Below are 14,410 nucleotides of genomic sequence, written 5' to 3' on the forward strand. Positions count from 1 at the left end.
GTATTTCATTCTGCTTGGTTAGAATGAGAAACAGCGTGTGAGAATGATAGCTTTTTGCTGAATTTGCCTTTATCAAGGGTGTGTTTATGGGATGCTATTATATTGGATCAGTCGATGAGTAGTAATTAAACAATATATTATTTTATTAAGTATTTGGATGGAATTAAAAGTTGTGACAATTCTATTTTGCTTGTCTTGGTTTGTGTTTTAACTGTGCTGTTAGAATAAAGTGTGCTTTGCTAAAAGCCTAGTGGTTTGACCAATCGAATCACATCCAGGACATAGCACCTTACACTTGCCTTTATAATAAGATTAAATTAGAGTCTGGGGCTATCTCCTTGATATGTTTTGAGGGTGTTTTGTCTAGTCTGTAATGAATGCAACTGTCTTAAAGGAGCAGACTTGTTTCGTCTGGAATCCATGCCTTAATACAATAGTAAGAACCAGAGGATATTCAGTGGGCCAAATGGCCTCCTGTTTGCTATATAATTTGATGGCATGCACAAAGGATGGCTGATGTCAATTTGGAAGTGCATGTCAATAATTGAGCCCCAGTAATCACAGGCCATCGCAAATGTGTACCTCCCTAATGAAAGCAGAAAGATGATTGTCTTGTCTGAGGACAAATAACAATTCACAGCAGGTTTCATCATGAACAGAAAAATAACTACTAATTGTAGACAATTTTTTTAACAAAAGGTGAACAACAATGAAGTACTCATTACAACTATGCAACTTAAGCTATAGCCCTTTAAAACCCCGAAAACATATACATTTAATCACAAATGAGACCATTGAAAACAAAGAATTCAATATTATTATTATGGATAGAAAATTTTAGGTAAGGAAAAATAAATTGTCTAGTTCAAGATTCCAGAACTCAAGAGTGGGACCAGTTATTTCTAGCAGTTTTTGTTTTATTTTCTTTAGTGACACAAATTTTGATTGAGATACAATGTTGTTTGCAAACTAATAAAGTCATAGAGTCATACAACAATTCCTTTGGTCCAACCAACCATGCAATATTCGATCTTTCATTCAATAGCTGATTTAGGCCTTTTCTTGTATCATAATTCTGTCTTTTCAGAGACTTCAAGTTTTGCCTTTTTTTCACTCACAGAGACAGAGGATCAGAAATGCTTCTTATTTGTAGAGTTCTAGGTGTCTCTGAATCCACTGCAAACATAGCTGTGTAACTAACCACAGCGGGACAAAACCAAAGGACATCATTGGGCAGTTTTGTCTTAACTCAAAGACTGCTAGTGTCACTGTGTCTCATAAACTTTCCACTTTGTTGCTCCAAAACATAACTTAATCTTGTGCTACTGAAATGTATACCAGACAATCCCACTTGATTTTCAAATTGCAAAACTTTGCACTTTTGGCAAACTAACTTCCATTTCCTAGTTTATAGTTCAAAAGGGAAAAAAAATGTCCTTTATATTGAAAAAAGACACATCTTGTCAAAATTTCCATTTGTGCACTTGTCAAGACAATTCACAAGAATAGAAAAATGTGGTGCTGGAAAGACACAGCAAGCCAGGCAGCTCCCGAGGAGCAGGAGAATCGACGTTTCGGGCATAAGCCCTTCTTCAGGAAGCCCTTCTCCTGCTCCTCGGATGCTGCCTGGCCTGCTGTGTTTTTCCAGCACCACATTTTTCAACTCTGGTACTCCAGCATCTGCAGTCCTCACTTTCTCCTAATTCGCAAGAATACCAAGTCAAGGGGAAAACCAGCATTTATACTACATGAAAGGAGAGTGTTGATTGGTTGGCAAGTGATCTTTGATGGTAGAGGTGTTGTCATGAGGAATGTATGAATTAGAGTCCACTTGCCAACCATTCAGCACTCTGGATATAGGTTTGCTCACTGAGCTGGAAAGTTCATTTTTAGACGGTTTGTCACCATACTAGGTAACATATTCAGTGAGCCTCTGGACGAAGCACTGCTGATGATTCCTGCTTTCTATTTATATGTTTGGGTTTCCTTGGGTCCACCCAAGGAAACCCAAACATATAAATAGAAAGCAGGAAACACCAGCAGTGCTTCATTTGGAGGCTTACTGAAGCTGTTACCTAGTATGGTGACGAAACATCTGAAAATGAACCTTCCAGCTCAGTGAGCAACCCTATATCCAGTACCTTAAACTGAGCTACAAATCTTCTCAAAACTCGCTATTCAGCACTTTTCCTTGATAAATATAAATGATGGTTTTCCCCTTCACTTAGCATTCTTGCAAATTGTTCTGATGAGTGCAGTAGGAAAAGATTTGACAAGATGTATGTTTTACGTCAATGTTCAAGTTCTACTGTACCAGAAATGCACAGAAATAACAAGATGTCAATTTATGCCTTGCAAGTAAAATTAGAACAGAATCACATAGCTTCATCACTTTTCAATCTGTTCAAATACTTTTTTGACAACAGCATTTTCACAAAGTTAATAAGCATTAAAAATTAGGAAGCTTGCTAATCAGACACTGCCAAGAAATACATTGGAAGGCATAATCTTGTTAAACATTTAGGCATGACACTTTATGTTGCTGCTTCTCAAAGGCTTAAGTCAAACTTCTGAGGGAACATAAAGACTGCATTTAGTTGCATATAATTCATTTTAACAATAGGCAAACAGCTTAAGCCACAAACAGAGAGAATAACAAATAGAGACTTAGCATAAGAAATAAATCTGCATACGTATGGATCAATGCAAGGTGAATTCAGAAGCGATTGAGAGGCAAAAAACATTCAAAGGCAGTGCAGATGATTGGACCTTTCACTATTCACATTCCAAGCCCCCAACAGTTTTGGAGTGCAAGCTGTTAAAATAGTTCAAGTAGACGCTGTAACTGGAGTCAAAGCTAACAAAGAATAGCTAACAATAGATCAGTTCTTTGAAAAATCTCAGAACATGATGAGTAAAATGTCAAATGGAGTGAATGCAAATGGAAAAACAAACACATCTAAGGCTTGCATGTCCTCACAAGAAACTCTATTGTGTGTAAGTCATGTTTCAATACGCAGAGTTTTTTGTGTTTTTCCGTGTCTTAACATTGTACTCTTCCACACTATTCATTACCAATCAATTCAATATAAAGTAATTCCCAGTTAATGCAGTGCTGGGAATTTGGATGCTAAAATGGCAGAGGGTACTTTCAGGATTCTGTGAGACAGACGGGTTCTCGATCCTGGAACACACGTGTAAGTTTATATGTTTGTTTTTTTGGTAAACCAAAATCTAAGAGTGGGGCGTTCCGTCCTGGTTTGCTGTTTGAACTGATCCTCTATCTCAATGCCATATTCCCATTTTTTTACTGCATTCAGACTCCACCATCTGATACTGCAAGATTCAAACTAAGGTCCCAAGAGCATTTCATGGGTCTTGGGATTAACAGCCCAGTGCTCATCCCACTCAGGCCACCACCTCTCCTGGAGAGTTTGAGTTTATGAGTGAGCAAAATGAACGTACTATCATGGGATACATTCAGGCTAATATTGAGAGTGTGTTGCTGGAAAAGCACGGCAGGTCAGGCAGCATCCCAGGAGCAGGAAAATTGACGTTTTGGGCTGGAGCCCTTCATCGGGAATGAGCATTCAGGCTAGCCATTAATAATGATTTTCGTGAGCTGCTACAATTGCTCATTGTCTAATGTAGCTTGCTCAACCTTCTCTGCCCAGCTGTGGCCAGAATATATGGAAGTGATGCTATGTTCTGGAATCTCTGGTATTGCAACTGACAGATTTCTCACCTTGTGGATCCTAACGTGTGTGCGTATCTGTGTGTATGAGCCGATCAATAACAAGTGAGCCATCTCTTTCAACAGCATTCAAGTATCCATCCTAAGGACACATTGGAAGCAGTTAGCAGTTTGCATTGATTCATATCTCTGTAGATTTATCTTTGATGCTAAGTCTGCACTTGCTAAGTCTCTCTTTGTAGCTTAAGCATGTGTGGACTATATCCTCACTGTGCCAGCTTCCCAAGTACTGTATGCCTTATGAAGGAATGATATTTGCAGTGGCACCAGTGTCAATCTTTGCACTTAGTATATGTTGTTTGGTTTACGATGTATCGCTTGGATGGAGGCAAACATGATCAGCTTTTCTGATGGTGCCTGTGTGGTGTGTCAGGTTTATCACATTGTACAGGGGTCTGTAAGCCGCCACAGTGGGGTTACCTCTTGGAATTTGCCAATTGGCATCCTTGCTATGGACTGAATTTTGCAGGTTCTTTGATGCTGTTCCTTGGTTGATCCTGCTTCACCTCATGCAGCGAAGCATTGCGTTCCACTTTGGGTTTCTGTGGGCATTTGGATTCCTACACCTTAGCCAAACACCCACTTGCAGACCAGAGATCGCATACGTCAACAAATACTGGACTCTGTCTTGTTTGGCATGTTGAGCCGCCCGTCATACAAGATTTTGGATGGTCCATTAAACCTAGTGATGGCTACAGTATTTATTCTAGAGTGAAGCTTTTGAGTTGCCACAGGCCTGCTACAATTACTTGCAATGTCCACCCCTCTCCTGGTAAAGGCTCCTTAGGAGTGTTCCTTAGGAGTGTCCAGAAATGTTTTTTCGAAGGACTTGATGGGTGTAGAGGCAATGCCCAGTTCCACCAGCAACTTTAACTCAGGAGAATCACATTTGCCATCTTTGTACCAAGACCTGCCAATTGATCATTTCACCTTGCTGTCACCAGTATGACTTGAACTCAAACCCGTGTATCCTGAAATTAACTTAGATTTTAACTTAATCTATAGGATCTGAAAGACTTTCTTGGGATTCTTGCAGTCATCATCAGAAATACCGAATGTTTTTATTCTTCTTAACCCTTCAGTGACTCAAGTGAGAAGAAATTTGTCCGCCTGTTGCTGTTTGTCAGCAATTTGCTGATTCAGGAAATGGAAGTTGATTCTGTCTTTGAATAAGTGAAATTATGATAGAATGTCAACGGAATGCCAATCGATACTCTCAGTTGTTTGGTTCCCATCTTTCTTTTGTGATTTTATGCTTTTTAAAATGCAAGCGCATGGCATTGTAGATTAATTTTTTTAGTATTTTTATTGGCCCCTCTGCTCTGTTTTGATATATGTTGCGGTCACTATAAGAATTCTTGGCTCATAGTAGCAGGTCTTTGTTGTCTGTTTGTGTGTGTGTGTGTGAGTGTGTGTGTGTACACGTGCGTATGTGCATGTATATGTGCTTGTGTGCATGTGTGTGTGAGAGAGTGTGTGCGTATGTGTGTGCATGTGTGTGCGAATGTGTGCATGCGTGCGAGTGCGTGTGTGTGTCTGTGCGTGTGTGTGTGCATGTGTATGTGTGAATGTGTGTGTGCATGTGTGTGTGCATGTGTGTGTGTGCATGTGTGTGTGTGCATGTGTATGTGTGAATGTGTGTGTGTGCATGTGTGTGTGTGCATGTGTGTGTGTGCATGTGTATGTGTGAATGTGTGTGTGTGCATGTGTGTGTGTGCATGTGTGTGTGTGAATGTGTGTGTGTGCATGTGTGTGTGTGTGCATGTGTGTGTGTGAATGTGTGTGTGTGAATGTGTGTGTGCATGTGTGTGTGTGCATGTGTGTGTGTGCATGTGTATGTGTGAATGTGTGTGTGCATGTGTGTGTGCATGTGTATGTGTGCATGTGTGTGTGAATGTGTGTGTGTGCATGTGTGTGTGTGAATGTGTGTGTGTGAATGTGTGTGCATGTGTGTGTGCATGTGTGTGTGTGCATGTGTATGTGTGCATGTGTGTGTGTGCATGTGTGTGTGTGAATGTGTGTGTGTGCATGTGTGTGTGTGAATGTGTGTGTGCATGTGTGCGTGTGCATGTGTGTGTGCATGTGTGTGTGTGCATGTGTGTGTGTGCATGTGTATGTGTGCATGTGTGTGTGTGCATGTGTGTGTGTACATGTGTGTGTGCATGTGTGTGTGTGCATGTGTGTGTGTGCATGTGTATGTGTGAATGTGTGTGTCCATGTGTGTGTGCATGTGTATGTGTGAATGTGTGTGTGTGCATGTGTGTGTGCATGTGTGTGTGTGAATGTGTGTGTGTGCATGTGTGTGTGCATGTGTGTGTGTGAATGTGTGTGTGTGCATGTGTGTGTGAATGTGTGTGTGTGCATGTGTGTGTGTGAATGTGTGTGTGCATGTGTGTGTGCATGTGTGTGTGTGAATGTGTGTGTGTGCATGTGTGTGTGTGAATGTGTGTGTGTGCATGTGTGTGCGCATGTGTATGTGTGAATGTGTGTGTGTGCATGTGTGTGCGTGTGTGCATGTGTATGTGTGAATGTGTGTGTGCGTGTGAGTGTATGTGCGCGTGCACAGGTATGTGTCCACCTTTGCACATGGCTTACTTAACACGTACATGGAATGTGCAGATTCGAGAAACATTATTCTCACGGGAGGAACACGACAGAAACCTGGGCAATTTGTGCAAAAGCTGGACTTGAACCTGTGCTGTACCCCCTGCCCCACCCCATTCGATATACAAAAGAAGGAATACATGCCCTGAAACAAAATCAGAAAGTGATGGTGTCTGATAGGGAGAAGAGTCATATTGGAGTTAAAACATGAACACTCTCTGTTTGAAGATGGTGCCAAACTGCTGAATTTCTCCAGCCATTTCAGTTTTTATTTCAGGTCTCCAGTATCTGCAGTGTTTCACTTTACATACATCCCTTGATGTTGTCGAAGAGAAAACTGAAATTTTCATAAGTACTCGATTGAATTAAACTGGATTAAATATTAAAGTCTTAGGTTTTCTTTCCTACATTTTGTACACCTCTCTTTTTGTGAGAGTTGAATGCCTTCATTACCTAGTGATCAGATGTGAGTAACACAGAGTACATATCCAGGTCAATAGGAATCCTCTAATTTATAGATACAGCATAAAGATATTCACAGACATAGCTTGAGAAGTGTACCCAGCAACCAAAAACAAATTTTAACTGACTTCACTACGGGAAAGACAATTCATTATCAGGACTGCTCTGTGTTTCTTTATATCAGACAGAGCAGAAAGTAAATTAATTTTTTTAGCAGAATGATGTACGCGAGAGATCCAGTAGACAGTTATATGTACATTTTCCATCAAGATCACAACTGAATTCTAATGTGTGCCCATTTGCTTTGCATTTCTGGGATTTATTTCTGTTTGAATGGGTTCACCGTGTGTTGTATATTCACTTCGGGACAAGGAGAGTAAAGTGCCCTCCTGCTGCCACGTCTCCATTGTAAGGTAAATTACAGAAAGGTCACAATTGTCATCTGTAGGAATGAGGCAGAGCCTTCAAGGGGAAAATGTTTTGCGAGCGACAATTTTCACAGCGAGTGAAGAAAGACCAATTTGTCTCAAGGTGATGGGCAAAATGTTTCTGAGAAATGAAGACAATCTCTTTTTTCGATAAACTCTTAGAAGGAGGCCAAGAAATAAGATCACAAAGGAATGGTCTGATGAAATGGGTGAGTAAGAAGTTAACCTGTCAGGGACGAGGACCATCTTGTGTCTCACTCTATGCAGAAGAGCACCTCAGGAGTTTGCCGTAAAGCAGGACAGAGTTGATACCAAGGGAGTGATCTCCAAGCAGCACCCAATTGAGCAGGAGCCTGCAGTCTCCAACAAATTGGGGTGTCTAGTTAATACTGAGGAAGATAACAGCATAATGATAGTCAAGAGAACAGCAGTAGCAAGTAGTATTTGCATAGTGCCATTAACATAGTGACATACAGAGTCATTGTCATAGAATCATACAGCACGGAAACACACCCTTCGGTCCAACCAGTCCATGCCGACCATAATCCCAAACTAATCAAAACCCCCTGCCTGCTCCTGGCCCATATCCCTCCAATTCATGTACTTATCCAAATGCCTTTTAAACATTGTAATTGTACCCAACATCCACCACTTCCTCAGAAAGTTCATTCCAAAAACAAGGAAGAAAGTGAGGACTGCATATGCTGGAGGTCAGAGTGTGGTGCTGGAAAAGCACAGCAGGTCAGGCAGCATCTGAGGAGAAGGAGAGTTGATGTTTCGAGCATTAGATTTTCATCAGGACTGTTAAAGAGCTCTTCCTGATGAAGAGCTGATGCTTGAAACACCGATTCTCCTGCTCCCCGGATGCTGCGTGACCGGCTGTGTTTTTCCAGCACCACACCTTTTGACTCATTCCACACACAAACCAGAATGCAATCAAACAAAGCATGTACCCAGTGATCAGAGGTTCAAGGCAAGAGGTAGCTGTTAATAAGCAACTGAAAAGGGGAGGGAGACAGAGAGTGAGAGAGAGAGAGAGAGATGACCTTGGACAGACGCAAGATGGGAGGTCAGCAAAAATCTTGTTTGATGGATGTTTTAACTACATGTCAACCAGATTGACTTGGACTGAGTGTTACAGACTGGCACATTGCAAGGTCCAGGGCTAAGTGAATGAGGCTGTGTATCTGTGGAGTTCTCTATCACAGAGGGCTGGGACATTAAATATATTCATTACTGAGATTGCTAAATTTTTAATCAGGAAGGGAATCAAGAGTAATGGGGAAAAGGCAGGAGAGTGGAGATGAGGATTATCGAATCAACCATAGTCTCAGTGAATAGTGAAGCAGACTCAATGGGCTGAATGGCCTACTTCTGTTCCTCCATCTTGCATGCTGAGGGATGCACTAAAGCTTGGAGTAGTCACTGCAGGTCTACAATGGGGACAGGTTGAGGACTACGGGTTTTATCTACTGTCTACTGAGGGGCTGGGAACTGTCGTATCCCTCAGGTTGTGTGTTTGACGCAAAACTTACACAGTGAGCAGGCAGAATGTTGAAATTCAATTGAGACACGTTGGAGTCCAACATGCCAGTTGGAGAGAAGACGAATCTCATTGCACTTTCAGTAATTGCAGACATTTCATGAGGGTAACTTTGCATGTTTTGTGAGTAATGTATATTTCTTGGGAAGAAATTCGTATCACTGTCAGAGGTGAAAGTTCATCCTCCCCATGACTTCACAAAAGAAACTGAAGTCGTCATAGTCTTACCATCCAGGGTGCTGCTCCCTCATGAGAGAAGTGGTTGTTTAACCTGAAGGTCACCATGTCTCAGGCAAGGGGAGAGGTTGAGAAGGGGAATCCTTCATGGTAACCTCAGTGCATGAATTTAAACCATACTGTGAGCATCACACACTGGTTGTCCAGCCAACCGAGATAAATCGACCTGCAATTACTTGAGAATTATTTGAGAAGCACATTCCTGTCAGACTCAGGAGAAACAGCATGAAGCAAAAAAAAATACACTTGCAGGATCATTGCAAATTAACACTGAAGAATTATTTGTTACCCACAGTTATTCAGAACAAAATGTGACGTTGGATGACACCAGGAGATAATTAACAAAGACTTTTCATCCTGGAGAATGATTTCCCAGGCACTAATTAATTCCCAGTCTGCCTAAATCAATCCAGACAGTCTCTGCCCAATAGCGATGGTTTGATTTTCCATCAAACAGCTTTCTATCTCAAATGTTTGTTGTAGATTCAGGATGAAATCATTCTTCAGGGCGTGAGGCAAAAATCTTTCAACCCCGTTCTCATTTCTGAAACTCCGGGTTAGCTTTGTCATTCTACTTTTCTTTGGAAAGTAAGAACTGGAAGGTGTTGGGGTGATGGACCTTCTCTCTGAGTTCTCCGCTCCGTGACAGGTTTGAACCAGGGCTCTACCATTTCCACTCTCGGCCCGACAAGAATGGCCAGTATCAGATCCTCTGGAGCAGGACAGGGGTCAAACCCTGAGCTGTTGGCACCAGCCTTCCAATCAACTGTGTCCACCACTCCACAAAACAATAAAGGCTGCTATGGGAACACACTCCCTTACAAATTTGGAGCAATAGGTAAAGTACACTCAGAAGCAACAAGATGCATTTACACAGCGTCTTTCAGGTAAAAAAACATCCCAAGGTTCCTTGCCAGAGTGTTATCAAACAAACGATGCACCAAAATGATCACAGGTTCAATGAAAGAGCTGGTTGCTGCTCGTCGGATGCTGCCTGAATTGCTGTGCTCTTCCAGCACCACTGATCCAGAATCTGGTTTCCAGCATCTGCAGTCATTGTTTTTACCTGATCGAGATAATATATTAGCTGTCAGTTAATCTCACCACAGTAACAGACATGGGTACCTCTGATCAGGTCAGCATTCGCTACCCATCTCTAATTGCTCTTGAACTGAGTGTCTCGCTCAGCCATTTCAGAGGGCTGCTAAGAGTCAATCTTGTTGCTGTGGGTCTGGAGTCACATGTAGACCAGACCAGGCAAGGGTGGAAGATTTCCCTCCCTAAAGAAGGGTGTTTATGACAATCGACTGTGGTGGCATGAGAGCAGTTATTACTAAATTCAAATGTTACCATCAGCTATGGTAGGATTTGAACCCTAGAACATTAACCTGGCCCTATGGACTACTAAAACAGTGAGACCAGCACATAGCTCCCCACTTGCCTCTTTACTACCCTCTCAAATGGCCTGAAGTGTCACTCAGTTCAGGGATAATTAGGAATCAGCATTTCATGATGATGGACTTATGCCCGAAACGTTGATTCTCCTGCTCCTCGGATGCTGCCTGACCTGCTGTGTTTTTTCCAGCAACACACTCTTCAACTCTGATCTCCAGCATCTGCACTCCTCACTTTCACCTCAGCACTAGCCCATCCAGTGACACCTGCATCCCATGAACAAATTCTAAAACACATGACTGCTAGATGAGGAGGTGTCTAAAATTAGAGGCAAATTGTCACATGAAGCTTTGTGGCTTCACAAACAGGAGGACACAGGTTCACGTCTGGGAGCTGCCTGTAATACACACAAGGAGAAAATAACTGGTGAAAATCCAAATGATAGCCCCCAGCGTCACTGTGATTACCCCCCCCCCAAAGACTGGGGAGATGTGGGGAGATGGAATTGGAAACCAAAGAAGTTCATGCGTACACAAAACAAAACTTGCATTAGTGCGGTGCCTCTCATAATCCAGGAGGACTCCACAACATTTAACAGCCAATGAGGTATTTTTGAAGTTGCAGTAAATGTCAGGAAAAGCAGCATCTAATTTGTGCACAGCAAGATCCTACTGAGCTATGGGAGCACAGCCAGATAATCTGGGTTTATTTTTGCTCATGGGCATGGATTGGGGGAAACATTTCGGGCAGGGAATCCCAGGATAAAGCAAACGATTTAAGGCCTCAGTCGGGTATGGTATCTTTGCCAGCATGCTCCCTCTATATGGGACAAGCAACATCAGCCCAGAGTCCCAGCCTCAAGTCTGCAGTGTGCATCCTGAATTTGTGAAGCAGTTATCACCGCAGGGCAGTACTCACCTTCCTACTGCAGGAACTGAACCTGTTACTGAAGTCAATCTACATCTCGAAATTCGATTAGCTGCTCCTCAAAGCATCGCCGTTTGAAACCGCGTAGAAAGATCTGGATTTCACAGCAGCTGATAGTCTGACCGCGGGCTGGGTACTAAGTCCAGGCCATGGGCTTGAAAGGGACGTACTTAATCGGTTCCCTCAATTGTGGCTAAATCACTCACCAGTCACCGTTCTACTTACTAAGCAGTCTCACAGAATGCAGAAAGTGAGGACTGCAGATGCTGGAGATCAGAGTCGAGAGCGTGGTGCTGGAAAAGCGCAGCAGGTCAGGCAGCATCTGAGGAGCAGGAGAGTCGACGTTTTGGGCATAAGCCCTTCATCAGGAATGTGAGGGTGCCCAAGGGAGCTGAAAGATAAATGGGAGTGGGGTGGGGTTGGGGGGAAGGTAGCTGGGAATGCGATAGCTGGATGAAGGTGGAGGGTGATGGTGCTAGGTCAGAGAGGTGGGTGGAGGGGATAGGTGGGAAGGAAGAGGAACAGGTAGGACAGTTCAAGAGAGTAGTGCCAAGTTGGAGGGCTGGATCTGGGATGAGGTGGGAGGAGGGGGGGATGAAGAAACTGGTGAAGTTAACATTGATTGCATGGGTTGGAGAGTCCCAAGGCAGAAGATTAGATTAGATTACTTACAGTGTGGAAACAGGCCCTTCGGCCCAACAAGTCCACACCAACTCTCCGAAGTGCAACCCACCCAGACCCATTCCCCCAGATTTACCCCTTCACCTAACACTACGGGCAATTTAGCATGGCCAATTCACCTGACCTGCACATTTTTGGACTGTGGGAGGAAACCTGAGCACTCGGAGGAAACCCACGCAGACACAGGGAGAATGTGCTGTGGCGATCTTCCTCCAGGCTTGAGGTAGCTAAGGTTTGGCGGTGGAGGAGGTCCAGGACTTGCATGTCCTTGGCAGAATGGGAGGGGGAGTTGAATTTGTTGGCCACAGGGCGGTGGGGTTGTATGGGGCATGTGTCCCAGGGATGTTCCCTGAAACACTCCATGAGTTGGCGTCCTGCACAGAGTCACGTACTGAAACAATGATTTAATCTTTATTGCACATAGCAACCAAAATAAGACAACTTTCATCTCAACTTGGCTATTACCCAATTAATGGTGGAATTTAGCTACAATTCCAACCAACAGTGTCTTCTCTGATGTCCAGGATCTGACCCTTGTGCACAGTTGTTCTCTGAAGTTCTGCTAACAAAGGGTTCTGGAATTATAGAGTCATCTAGCATGGAAACAGACCTTTCAGTCAACTACTCTCTGAGTGAAGAAATATTTCCTCATCTCAGTCCTAAGTGGCCCACCCTATATCTTGAGACTGTTTCTAGACTCCACAATCTGGGAAATAATCCTCCCTGCATCTAGTCTGTCCAGCGTTGTTAGAATTTTATATGTTTCAGTCAGATCGCCCTCTCATCCTTCTGAAACTCTAGTGAGTACAGGCCCAGTCAAACCAACTTGGTCTCATTGGACACTCCTGCATTTTCCCAGATCAGCCTTGGTGGACTCTAAGGGATGGTACACACAGTACTCCAGCTAAGGTCACACAAAGGCCATGTTTAATTGCAATAAGATCTATACACAGCAGACATAAGGCTCTGGAGAAAGTTTGAAACTTATCCATCCTGACACAATTTGTATAATAAGGTTGTTCGGCTCTAATACGTGTTTCATCAACATAAATTTGTTGTAACGCTATTGACGAACTGGGGGCACTGGTTCTAAAGTGCGATCTTCTGAAGTATGTGTTTTTTCTGTAACGTGATTGCATCATCAACACTTTAAGCATTGTTTCTGAAGCACAATTTTTCTATAACACACGGTTACACAAGAACGCAACCATCGCATTTTAGGAGAACTGACTTTCCTAGTAATGTTTGAAATTAAATAGAGAAAAGTCCAAAACATTGGGAACTAGAAATCAAGAATGTCTCTCAGTACAGACCAATGCGGTTGAGGTTGAGTTGAGATCAGCCATGATCGTCCTTAATGGGGAAGTAGGGCCCAGAGGCTGAATGGCCTACTCATATTCTTAGCCCTTATGTACAGCGTTCTGGATACAGGTACACGGTTGGAATGAGTCAATCTGCTCTCATCGGGAAAATTCTGGCACTTCAAATTTCAGACTTAGGTTGGGAACCGGGCAAGTGCAATATTCCTAGGTCCTGACCCCACAGCGTGGCAATGTGGGTCAATGTGTAGTGATGGTAAGAAGGTCAGCCAATTGGACCTCGTAGAGTCTGAGTTCCCTGACTGGGGCCATTAATCTGGTCCAGTCAGGGAGCCCTGGCTGACAGATAAGAACAGGAGTGGCAAAGGTTCTGTTGACCTTGAGCGCTAGCTCTAAACTCAAGGACTGTTCATGTGTAAGTAAAGGGCGACGCGGTGATGGGATAGCAGCCTCTGTGGAATTATTTCACATGCGATGTGATTTTAAATACAAGAGGTACCCAATTGGTGCGGACGTGGGATCGGTGTGCCGTTGGTGGAGGTGGAGATGGTAGAGGGGTGGGTACAAGATAGAGACAGGTATATACTCTGAAAGGTCATTGTTAAGGGTGAATGAGCAGGCAAGAGCTCACTGAGGAATGGAGCAGTCAAGGCAGTAAACCTCACAGTCTTTAGGCGAGAGGGGAAAGATTTAACAGGGACCTGAGGGGTAACGTTTTTCATGCAGAGGGTGGTGCGTGTATGGAATGAGCTGCCAGAGGAAGTGGTGGAGGCTGGTACAGTTACAACATTTAAAAGGCACCTGGATGGATATATGAATAGGAAGGGTTTGGAGGGATATGGGTCAAGTGCTGGCAAATGGGACTAGATTAATTTAGGATATCTGGTTAGCATGCACGAGATGGACCAAAGGGTTTGTTTCCACACTGCGCATCTCAATGACTCTATGACTCTGTGTTGTGTGGACAATGGAGGCATGGTGCCCATTCACAAGCATCTCACTTTGAGAATGCTTTTCACCATCAGTTGCAATCAATGATAGTTCCCCATTGGACTCCAAT

At 43.3% G+C, this 14,410-nt stretch overlaps 1 long non-coding RNA gene across 1 annotated transcript in view; it reads right to left on the reverse strand.

The window, feature by feature from the left end:
- Positions 1 to 9,855: 9,855 nt before the first annotated feature.
- LOC148149062 (uncharacterized) overlaps positions 9,856 to 14,410 on the reverse strand; it is a 119,974-nt gene continuing 115,419 nt past the window's right edge. Inside the window, exon 3 of the long non-coding RNA XR_015758323.1 lies at positions 9,856 to 10,094. This is a non-coding gene — a long non-coding RNA (uncharacterized LOC148149062). The remainder of the gene's footprint in view (positions 10,095 to 14,410) is intronic.

This window comes from Chiloscyllium plagiosum, unplaced genomic scaffold (assembly GCF_037043375.1).
Source record: "Chiloscyllium plagiosum isolate Xiang-an unplaced genomic scaffold, Cpla_swu_hap1 HiC_scaffold_10, whole genome shotgun sequence".
Taxonomy (NCBI): Eukaryota; Metazoa; Chordata; class Chondrichthyes; order Orectolobiformes; family Hemiscylliidae; genus Chiloscyllium; species Chiloscyllium plagiosum.